We start from the raw sequence: 11,366 nt of genomic DNA on the forward strand, positions 1-11,366 counted from the left end.
ACATGACCGAGCCGCCTCCACTCCATCGGAATTCAAGGCGACGAGCCGACGAAGAGGAGAACAATGTGATCGACGTGGACGCCCAACAAAACGACGGAACCATGAATTCGCAACAAAACGGCTCGGCTCGGCGAATAAGCCAAGAAGAGCTCGCCTCAGCACTAAATGGCATTGGGGCTGATAAAGTCACCGACCTGGCTCGCGACAACAGCCCAACTGAAAAAGAGGAAAATCTCCAATAGGTCGAGCAGGGATAGCGCGAAGACGAGCCGAGTAGAGAAGATAAGGAGCGACTTTGCCAATCTAAGAGAATGACTCGCGCACAAACCCTCGAAATCGAAGAGTTGCGAGCCTCAATGGCTCGAACAGTGGCCGAGATATGCGCCATGAAATCTCAAGTGCATAACGCGACAAGTGCCGCACCTGAGATCGATCGAATGCTCAAAGAGACCCAGAGAACACCGTTCACAACAAGAATCACGGAGGCTAGGATTCCCGAGCCCGGGAAAGTGAGAATCCCATTCTACGAAGGCACAACGCAACCGAAGGCGCACATCACAGCGTTTTGGATAGCAATGGGACAGGCCTTCACAAGGAACGCCGCCAATCTGACCAAGCGGGAGGTAGATGCCGGATATTGCCTGCTCTTTGTAGAGCATCTCAAGGGAGCCGCGCTGGAATGGTTTTCAAGACAGGAGCGCAATTCAATCGGCAGTTTCCAACAGCTCTCCGCTTTGTTCCTCAAGCAGTATTCGATGTTCATGGATCGAGGAACCTCCGATGCAGACCTATGGACACTATCCCAAGGACCAAACGAACCGCTTCGGGACTACATGGCAAGGTTCAAGGCGGTCGTGTCCAAAGTAGAAGGAATAAGCGACAAGGCTGCACTCGAGGCTCTGAAGCGGTCCTTGTGATACAAATCTGAATTCCGACGGGAAATGGCCTTCAACACGCCATAAACGATTCAAGACGCCTTACATCGGTCAGCAGACTTCGTCGTAAGCGAGGAAGAGATAAAAATCTGGACGAGCAGTACGAAGCGACGAAAGCAGCGATCCGGAGATTAATTCTGACGCACCCCTCGAAGAAAGGTAACCCATCAAACAACACAACAACACAGAGCTCGGAGGAACCAAGAAGCGGAGGCGCCCATAACTATCAAGTAGGCGCTGGACGCGGAAGAGGAGAGCCGCGCAGCAACACTTGGGTAAGGAGACCCACTAACTATGACGAAAAGGCGTTCTGCGAGTATCATTAAACCTACGGGCACTCGACGGCACAATGCCGAACCCTGCGAGCCAAACTTGCGGCTAAAATGGCTGCAGGAGAGCTCCAGAGTGCGGTGAATCTTAAAGACCTCGTCCCAACCGAACCAAAAGAGAGAACCGAGCCAAGCGGTGCGACAGAACCCGCGAATCTTCCTCGACAAGGCGATAACATCAAGCGCGACAGGAGAGGTGAACCCGTAGAACGACCCGAGCCAAGACAAAGAATCAACATGATCATGGGTGGATCCCAATATTACCAAGACACGGTATCTTCCATCAAAGCCTATCAGCACCGAGCCGAAGCAAAGGAGAGTGGACCAAACCGACAGATATCCCAAACACGGTGATCTCCTTCGCCGAAGAGGAAACGGCAAGGATAGATAGACCACACACCGATCCACTAGTGATCAAACTGACGATCAGAGACCACGACGTGGAAAGAGTACTCATCGATACCGGGAGCTCGGTAGATGTCATTTTCAGGGAGACACTCAGAAGGATGGGAATCGATCTCTTCGACGGCAGTCCCTAAACCTCTAACCGAGTTTTCGGGAGAAACAACAATGACTATGGGCACAATTAGACTCCCCGTGGTGGCCTGTGGAGTCACTAAGATCGTCGAATTCTCTGTCACCGATCACCCAGCAATCTACAACGTGATCATGGGGACTTCATGGATCAGTGCGATGAGGGTGATCCCTTCCACCTATCACCTCTGCCTCAAATTCCCAACTCCAGCAGGCATCAAAACGATTTGGGGAAATCAGAAGGAGTCGCGAATGTGTTTCCTAACAGAGCACATGTTGAGGAACCCCATCATCGATGCACGAGCAGACGTAGATCGCAAATAGCCGAAGACGGATCGAGAGCCCGCGAACAAGCTCTCAAAACTCTTATAGCAATTACAGATCGCGGAGAGCTGCGAAACGCGCACCGAGCCGGAATGTGATGCAGTGGACTCGGTGTGCATAGACGAAGCGCATCCAAAGAGGCGTGTCGAGATCGAAACTAAGCTAGAAGAACCTTTGAAAAACGAAATCATTTCCTTCCTCAAAAAGAACATCAACACCTTTGCCTGTACATCGGAGGATATGCCAGGCATAAGCATCGACCTGACCTGTCACGAGCTGAACGTGGACCCAACCTTCAAACAAGTCAAGCAAAAAAGGAGGAAGCTCGGTCCCGAATGAGCTAAAGCCGTTAACGATGAAGTGGAAAGATTGCTCAAAGTGGGATCAATCGCCGAGGCAAAGTACCCGGACTGGCTCGCAAATCCAGTGGTCGTGAAGAAGAAGAACGGCAAGTGGCAGATCAGTGTAGACTTCACAGATCTCAACAAGGCGTGCCCAAAAGTTAGTTTCCCTTTACCGCACATCGACCGGCTCGTCGAAGTCACTGCAGGAAATAGGTTGTTGATGTTCATGGATGCGTTTTCGGGTTACAACCAAATCCTGATGCATCCCGATCACAGAGAAAAAATGGCGTTCATAACCGATCGCAGGATTTACTGCTACAAAGTCATGCCGTTTGGACTCAAAAACGCGGGGTAACATATCAACGGCTGGTCAATAAGATGTTCGCAGATCAGCTCGGAAAAACCATGGAGGTATACATCGACGATATGTTAGTCAAATCAATCGAAGAAAAAGACCATATCACACACCTACGAGAATGCCTCGAGCAATTGAACAAGCACAACATGAAACTAAACCCGGCGAAGTGCAGATTCGCGGTCACCTCGGGAGAGTTCCTCGGCTACTTGGTGACTCACCGAGGCATTGAAGCGAACCCCAAGCAGATCAAGGCATAAGTCAAGATGCCCTCTCAAAGAACGAAGCGAGAAGTTCAAAGGCTCACAGGAAGAGTCGCCGCGCTAAACAGATTCATCTCCCGTTCTACCGACAAGTGTCTGCCTTTACGACATCCTCCGAGGAAATAAGAAGTTCGAGTGGGATGAGCGATGCGAAGCAGCTTTCCAGGAGTTAAAGGGTTATCTAGCGAGCCCGCCGGTCTTGACGAAACCAGTAGAGGGAGAGCCCCTCTTCCTCTACATCGCTGTATCCGCTATGGCCGTAAGCGGAGTACTGATAAGAGAAGAGCGATCGGAACAGAAACCTATATTTTACGTCAGTCAGACATTGACCGATGCCGAGACTCGTTATCCTCAGATCGAGAAGGTCGCCCTAGCTGTCGTAGTATCGGCTCGCAAGCTGCGTCCATACTTCCAATCACATTCGATTATTGTGCTCTCGACCCTTCCGCTGCGCTCAATCCTGCACAGCCCGAGCCAATCTGGGCGGCTCGCCAAATGGGCCATAGAGTTGAGCGAGTACGACATCGAATATCGGAACAGGTCATCTGCAAAATCGCAGGTGCTCGCAGATTTTCTCATCGAACTTCTCACTTCTCCCACTGGAGAGATATTGGAGCAGTGTTTTTGCCTGAACTTCCACGCCTCAAACAACGAAGCAGAGTACGAAGCACTGATCGCAGGCCTACGAATAGCGCAGGGAATCAAAGATCAGAAAATAAAAGCGTTTTGCGATTCACAGCTCGTAGCATATCAATTTAACGGAGAGTACGAGGCGAAGGACAGAAGATGGGAGCTTACCTTAGAGTAGTCCAAGATTTGGTACAAAATTTTGACGAGTTCGAGCTCACACGAAAACCCCGAGGCGAAAACACCTCGGCGGACGCCTTAGCAGCACTTACTTCAACTTCAGACTCGGATCTCTGTCGAACAATTCCAGTCAAATTCATCGAACGTCCAAGCATAGATGAGGTGGAAGGAGTTCGGCTGATTAATCCTCCCGAGAAAGAACCAGAGAACGGCGAAGCAATCGTTATGGAAGAAGACGCCTCGCTAACCGAGCTGGAGTACGGCTGCGACAAGGAGTGTCTCGGAGTTATCCGAGTCTACATCGCCAATGGAGAAGTACCATCCAACAAGTGGGAAGCCTGCAAATTAAGGGCTCAAGCCGCATGATACGTCCTCGTCGATGGCAAAGTATTCAAATGGAGATTTTCAGGACCGCTAATGACGTGCGTCGAGGGACCGGAAGCAAGAAAGATAATGCACGAGGTGCACAGAGGCGTGTGCGAAAATCACTCTAGCGGAAGGTCACTTGCGATCAAGATAAAACGGCACGGTTACTTCTGGCCTACGATGGTCAAGGATTTCGAGTAGGTTACGGTGAAGTGCGAGAAGTGTCAACGGCACACGCCTACAATCCATCAACCTACCGAGCTGCTGTCGTCAATTTCGTCACCTTATCCCTTCATGAGATGGTCGATGGATATAGTCGGGCCTTTACATCGATCAAAGCAGAAGCGTTTTCTGCTCGTCCTTAAAGATTATTTTTCTAAATGGGTCGAGGCCGATTCCTACGCAAGCATAAAGGACGCTAAAGTCGAACGCTTCATCTGGAAAAATATCATCTGCCGACAAGGGGTCCCCTACGAGATAGTCACTGACGACGGAGCCCAGTTCATCTCAACTCGCTTTGAAGCTTTCTGCGAGAAATGGAATATCCGTCTGAGCAAATCTACGCCAAGATATCCTAAGGGGAGTGGACAAGCCGAAGCAGATAACAAGATGATCCTAGACGGCCTAAAAAAGAGGCTCGACGCCAAGAAAGGACGATGGGCAGACAAACTCGAAGGAGTCCTTTGGTCGCATCGGACGACTCCGCGCCGAGTCACTGGAGAAACTCCATTCACTCTCGTCTATGGAACGGAGTGCGTAATTCCCCCCGAGGTGGATTTCCCAGGAATTCGACGAAGAAATCTGCCAGGACAGGAGGGTTTGAATCACTTAATGATGCTGGATGAGCTCGACTTGATCAACGAAAGGCGCGACCAGGCTCTAATCCGAGTCCAGAACTACCAACAAGCAACGACAAGATACTACAACAAAAATGTCTGAAGCCAAAAATTTAAAGAAGGAAAGCTCGTCCTTCGAAAAGTGTTCCAAAACAATGCCGAGAGGAATGCAGGAAAGCTCGGAGCAAATTGGGAAGGCCCCTACAAGATTACAAAAGTAGTTCGCCCAGGAGTTTATGAACTTGCGACGGTAGCTGACGTAGCAATTCCAAGATCGTGGAACGCAATGCATCTAAAGAAGTATTATCACTAAGACTACAACACGATCAACATGAACTATGGGACGGCTTGATCCCTGCAAAGGGTACGTAGGCAGCCCGTCCTCGGACGAATTCAGCTGTCCCCCCTCCTAAAAAAGGGGGAGAGTGGGTACGTATACAGTTATACCTACATTAATTTTAAGATTTTAGCTCGTCGAGTCTACTGTCTCTAAGGTCATTCTCACTTCGGCTAGTTCTTCACTCATTTTACTTCAGCTAGTTTTTCATTCACTTATGTTCACTTCGGATTTTTTTCCATTCACTTATTGCCATTTCGGTAACTTTTGAGAAACTTGTTTTCATTCACTCATTCACTTGTTTTCACTTCTCATAGACTTTTACTTGTCCTTGCATTCGCTTCGGCAAAATTTTCTGATCTATGGTTCCAAACACCTCGCCTCGTTGCTGGCCACAACGAGACAACAATCACAAGTTCTCTAAATGGACTTTTTACCACCTTTCCTAGGACCAGGGTGCAAGTCACATCCTTTATGGATTAAAATCAAGCGCACTATACAAATTTTAGACCAAAAACGTATCGGTCGCCACGGTTCGTCATCGTACACGAGATTATAAATGGAGACTACATCGCTTTCTCTAAAACTGAAGCGAACTCTTTAAACCCGGTAAATGCATTCACCCTCTTGGGAACGCCGGTCTATAATAAAACTCCGATATCCCTCTGATATCGTCTAAGGACGTGAACCTCGGCAAACTTAGCGCCTCAGAAGGCCGAAACTATACCCGAATTAAAATGCCTCATCACGCACTCTCTTTTTGCTAACTTGATATATTCATAAATTGCATCATTTAATGTACATATTCTAGTCCAAATCATGTCTCATTTTCATGCATTTTAGGTCTTTAGGCATTGTTTTAGGACTTAGGAGATTGCATTAGGTCCAAGAGAGTTTTGCATGTTTTGGAGTGTTAAACAGGTGCTTTTGGAGTTTATTTGGAGTGGAAGATGTGATTCAGATGAAGAAATGGAGTTGAAATTATCAAAAATGGTGAAAAGGAGCAATTTTGGGTTTCTCGGAAAAATGATGTACTGATGGCCAAAGATTCTCGGCCAAAATCCTTCCCGCGGGTTGCTCTCTCGGCCAAAAACACGTACCGCGGTCAACTCTCTCAGCCAAAAATCCCGGGTGCAGATACGTTTCCGAAATCGCGTCACCGGAAGATCTTGCCGGCCGATTCAGCTTACAGGGTCTTCATCAAAGTTGGAGATAATTGAGTTAAGAACCCAGGACAGGTTGAATCAGGGCATTTGGAGCACTGATTTGAAGATACGGTCACTGGAAGACAGACCTCTCTCGCATCCATTCTGGAGCAATCCGATACTCCTGAATGATCGCCTGTCCGGGAAACCTTCCGGTCAGATTCAGTTGTCGGGTGCTTCATCAACTTTAGAGAAGATTGGATCATGTTTCCAGAACTGGTAGAATCATAGGATTTGGAGCCGTGAGTAGAGAGTTAAGCTCACCGAATGGCACGCCTCTCTCGCTGCCATTTTAGATCGACCCGATGAGCTCCGAAGATTGCGAAGGACGATGCATTTCTAGACCGATTCAGTCTACAAGGCCTTCATAAAGATTGTAGATAACTGAGTGCTCTTTCTATAACAGTTGAGATCGTTCCATTTGGAGTTGTGAGGGCTGAGTTCCGGAACGATAGAGACACACATATCCTTCGAGCACCAAGAGCGTGGAAATTGTGCTAAGTGTAAGGATGGCATGTTGGAATGCCACGGTCCACATCTGACCGTGGCACTTGATTGCAGTTCTTCGGGCTTTGACACGGTCTCCACACCACGGCTTTAGACTTGGCCGTGGCAACCTCCGAAGCGTTCTAACAGATGGATGGTCCAAGTCACGATGAACTGCCACGGTCCACATCTGACCATGGCACTTGATGCAATCCTTCGGCATTTGACACGGTCTCCACACCACGGTCTACACTTGACCGTGGCAAGACAAAACTTGGGATCCTTCAGAGCTTCGGGACTTGACACGGCCATGCATCACGACCAAAGGGAACCCGTGGCACCATGATTCATCCAAGAACAGAAGCTTCGGGACTTGACACGGTCACTTGCCACGGCTTGACCAAGAGCTGCTAGACCGTGGCAAACCTCATCTTACCTACCAAAGCCGGGTCAGTACCCGGTTTGTTCCGGGCTGACCCGGTCCATAACACTTAGTATAAATACTTTTTTGGGAAAAAACCCTAAAAACATCTTATCTTCTACTTAGTTTTCTCTCTAGTTTTCTTTCCTTTTCAGTGTAAAAACGAGTTTGATCAAGAGATATCTAGCAGATTTGATCATCTTAAGGCTGTTTCTTATCATCTGATCATCTCATTTCTGCTTCTAATCATGATTAACATCAGCTCTTGCAAAAGATTAGATGTGTTCTTCATGATTAGTGAGTAGTCATCTTTTAAGCTTCTAGGTATGTAGATTAGGGTGCTTAGATGTTTGATTTATGATGTTTAGGGACTAGATTCTCATTTCATTTCCTTAGTTAGCTGTTCCTAATGCTAGATCTTTGCACATCACTCTGGTCTAGAGCTTAGGCAAATCTCCACCCACAAGGTGTGTGATGAAATGCCTGAATGAAAGCTAACTAAGGGTTTATGCATTAATGCATGGGAATGTTTGTTAATTGCATAAATGACATATTAGAACTTTTGCTTAATGCTCATTAGTTCATATTTCACAAATGGGAATTTGGTTTGAAAGTGAATTAGTGTAGAGATTAATGCCTTCATGAGAGGATTAGTCTAGATTAGAGTTCTAAGTTGAAATGTTTGAGATCATGTGATTGCTCGCTATGTCTTTCTGTGTAAGATTCAGTCTTATTGGTTGAGAGATTGTTTGGTCACTTATTAGGCTTGATGCATTATGCTTGTTGATTGCTTGATTATATCTAATGGTTGTTAGACTTGATTAAGTGATTAGCAAAGGGATTATTGTCATGGGAATGAATTAATCTGCTTTTGAAGTCTAGACTAAAGAGTAACTTGCATTGCATTATTGTTCTTAGCATCATGAATTAATATCTACAGCACCCTAATCAATGATCACATCTAGAGGTTTAGCTTTTATCATTTGCTTAATCATCATCACTTTGTTTTGTTTGCTTGCTTTGTTTAGTTCATTCATCATAGCTTGCTTGTTTCTTGCTTTATGCTTTCTTGTTACTTTGTTCACACCAAAACTCATCTTTGATCACTTGACTTAAGAGCTTATCACATAAACTAGTGCCTAACTACCACACATATGGATTGATACCCTTTGTACTGCAAGTGACATAAGGGATTGATAACCCCTTCTTAAGGCCTTAAAAACCTTAGTTATCAATTGGAGCCGTTGCCATATTGTGTGGGGATTGTTAGCATTAGTTTCTGATATAGTTTTTGAGATCAAGTTTATTTTGTTTTACTGATCACTTTTCAAGCTCTGTCTTTGTTTTCAGGTTTATGATCACAAGAAGCTAAGCCAGAAGACAAAGAGAAAGAGCTGTTCACTTGGAGAGGTTAGGAATGAATCAGCAAGTTGGGAATGAGCATCAGGCTCAAGAAGCTGATCACGGTCAGATAGCTGGTAATGGGATTGGAATTCAAGTTCAACAGGCTCAGGTCCATCAGGGACACGCTCAGGATAACAAGAACCAAGACCGACCTCAGGTTAATCCACCACAGCCCCACCCAAACCCACCCAGACGTCATCAGCCTCCACCAGTCTTTGTTGGTGAGAATGACCGAGTTTATGCATACCAGTATGGAGCAGGAATCAGGCCACCTCCTGTCCAAAACAACAAATTTGAGGTGAAGGCCTCTTTGATCAATATGGTTCAGAATCAGAAGTTCCATGGCTTACCTATGGAGGATCCCTTGGAGCATCTAGATCAGTTTGACAGAGTTTGTGATCTCACTAAGATCAATGGGGTATCTGAAGACAGCTTCAAACTGAGATTTTTCCCATTCAGCCTCGGAGATAAGGCACATCAGTGGGAAAAGAACCTCCCAAGAGGATCCATCCACACATGGGAGCAATGCAAGATTGCCTTTCTATACAAGTTCTTCTCAAGCTCAAGGACTGCAAAGCTAAGGAACCAGATTTCCAGCTTCACTCAAGATTCTAATGAGACCTTTGGAGAAGCTTTGGACAGGTTTAGAAGCTACACAAACAAGTGTCCACATCATGGCTTTTCAGAAGCCTCTCTCCTTATCACTTTGTATAGAGGAGCTGTTCCTAAGATCAGGATTCAGTTGGACACAGCATCAAATGGAAATTTCTTGGCAAAAGAAATCAACGCAGCTATGGAACTTGTTGAGAACTTAGCCATGAGCCAAGACACTTATGGGGAAGATTATGATAGAAGCTATAGAGGAGAAGATTCTGGTAGACACCAAGGGCTGGAAGAGAAGTTTAAAGTGCTGAATATAAAGCTTGACAAAGCCCTAGCTGCCACTCAAAAGCCTATAAACTATGTGAGTGAGGAGAAGAGATGCTTCACAAATATCAATGAAGAGGGTCTCACTCAAGAGGAGTTGCACTTCATTGGGAATCAAAACAAGTTTAATGGTTACAACAACTTCAACAAACACCAGAACTTGTCCTATAGGAGCAACAATGTGGCCAACCCCCAAGACCAAATATACACTCCTCAAAGCTTTGTCAAACAGAATCAGTACCAAGGTAACTCCCAAGGTCAACAGGGTTTTCAGCAACCAGCGGTTCAGAATCAAGGGAATAGCTTCAATAACCAACTCAGCTTCCAGCAACAAAAGCCACCACCTCCTGGTTTTAACCCACAAGTCTCTCTTCTTGGTAAAGCTGTTCAAAACCCAAAGGATTATTGCAATGCCATCTACTCCAATGATGACCACTCAGCTGCTGTGCAAGAGATTGAAGATCTCCTTTATGGTCAAGTTTCTAGTGAACCTGCACAAACTCATGTGGATGAGAATGCCATTATAGAGGATTTCATGGGCTTCTTACATGAACTCAATGAGGACATTGCAAATGAAAGTGTGGGGGCAGCCTGTTCAGTTTTTTCTGTTCAGCAAGGGAATGATTCAGTGTCTATTGAAACAAAGGAGCTGCCAACTGGTCAATCAAAGCCAACAGATAGTGCCTCCACCTCTGAATCAACTCAGATGAAACCCCCCTCCCTCCCAAAGCTAGGCAACCCAGGGAAGTTCACCATCTCTTGAACTCTTGGCAACTTTAAAGTGGAGAATGCTTTGTGTGACTCAGGGTCAAGTGTTAGCATAATGTCTAAGGACATGATGGAGAAGCTAAAGGTCAAGTCTATAACGTCCTACCCTTCTTCTATCACCATTGGAGATTCCTACTCCAAGAAACCATATGGGTTTCTGGAAAACTATCCACTACAGGTTGGTGAATGCATAATTCCCGCTGATTTTGTCATCATGAAGATGAAGAAGACCAAAGAGCTCCCCCTGTTGCTTGGAACTTCATTTCTCAACACCACTGGTGCAATGATTGACTACTGGTGCAATGATACTCAAAGAGTGGTGCTTTCAAAGGTAGATTAGGATGTCTTTTACCCTGTTACACCTCCTTTGGCTGAATTTTGTGGATCAGTTGTTCAAGAGATAGAACCCCCTAAAGTACTTGAGATGAAGTATGTGGGCACTGATGGAATTCTAGATGGATCCCAATCTTTTTCAGTTTTGGAAAAGGAGAGAGACTCTCACCCCAATAGTTACAAGTATGAGAATGGAGGGTCATTGAACAGAGAAGAAGACATCTTGCTCTCATGGTCCCCTACACTTAGTGATCTAAGGATGATTAACACCAAGAGTGATGGCTCAGCATCAGAAGACAAGAGTATTGAATCTTCTCTTTCTTCCCAAGACTTTGATCTCACTCCTTGGGTTGATGATGATGGTTCTCTGAAGTATAAGCTGGATTGCAATG

General features: G+C 46.1%; 1 non-coding gene across 1 annotated transcript; it reads right to left on the reverse strand.

The window, feature by feature from the left end:
• Window positions 1–9,520: 9,520 nt before the first annotated feature.
• LOC112082501 lies at window positions 9,521–9,627 on the reverse strand. The gene has a single exon (XR_002897175.1). It is a non-coding gene; the product is annotated as a small nucleolar RNA R71 (small nucleolar RNA).
• Window positions 9,628–11,366: the final 1,739 nt, after the last annotated feature.

This window comes from Eutrema salsugineum, unplaced genomic scaffold, assembly GCF_000478725.1.
Source record: "Eutrema salsugineum unplaced genomic scaffold, Eutsalg1_0 scaffold_1, whole genome shotgun sequence".
Classification (NCBI taxonomy): domain Eukaryota; kingdom Viridiplantae; phylum Streptophyta; class Magnoliopsida; order Brassicales; family Brassicaceae; genus Eutrema; species Eutrema salsugineum.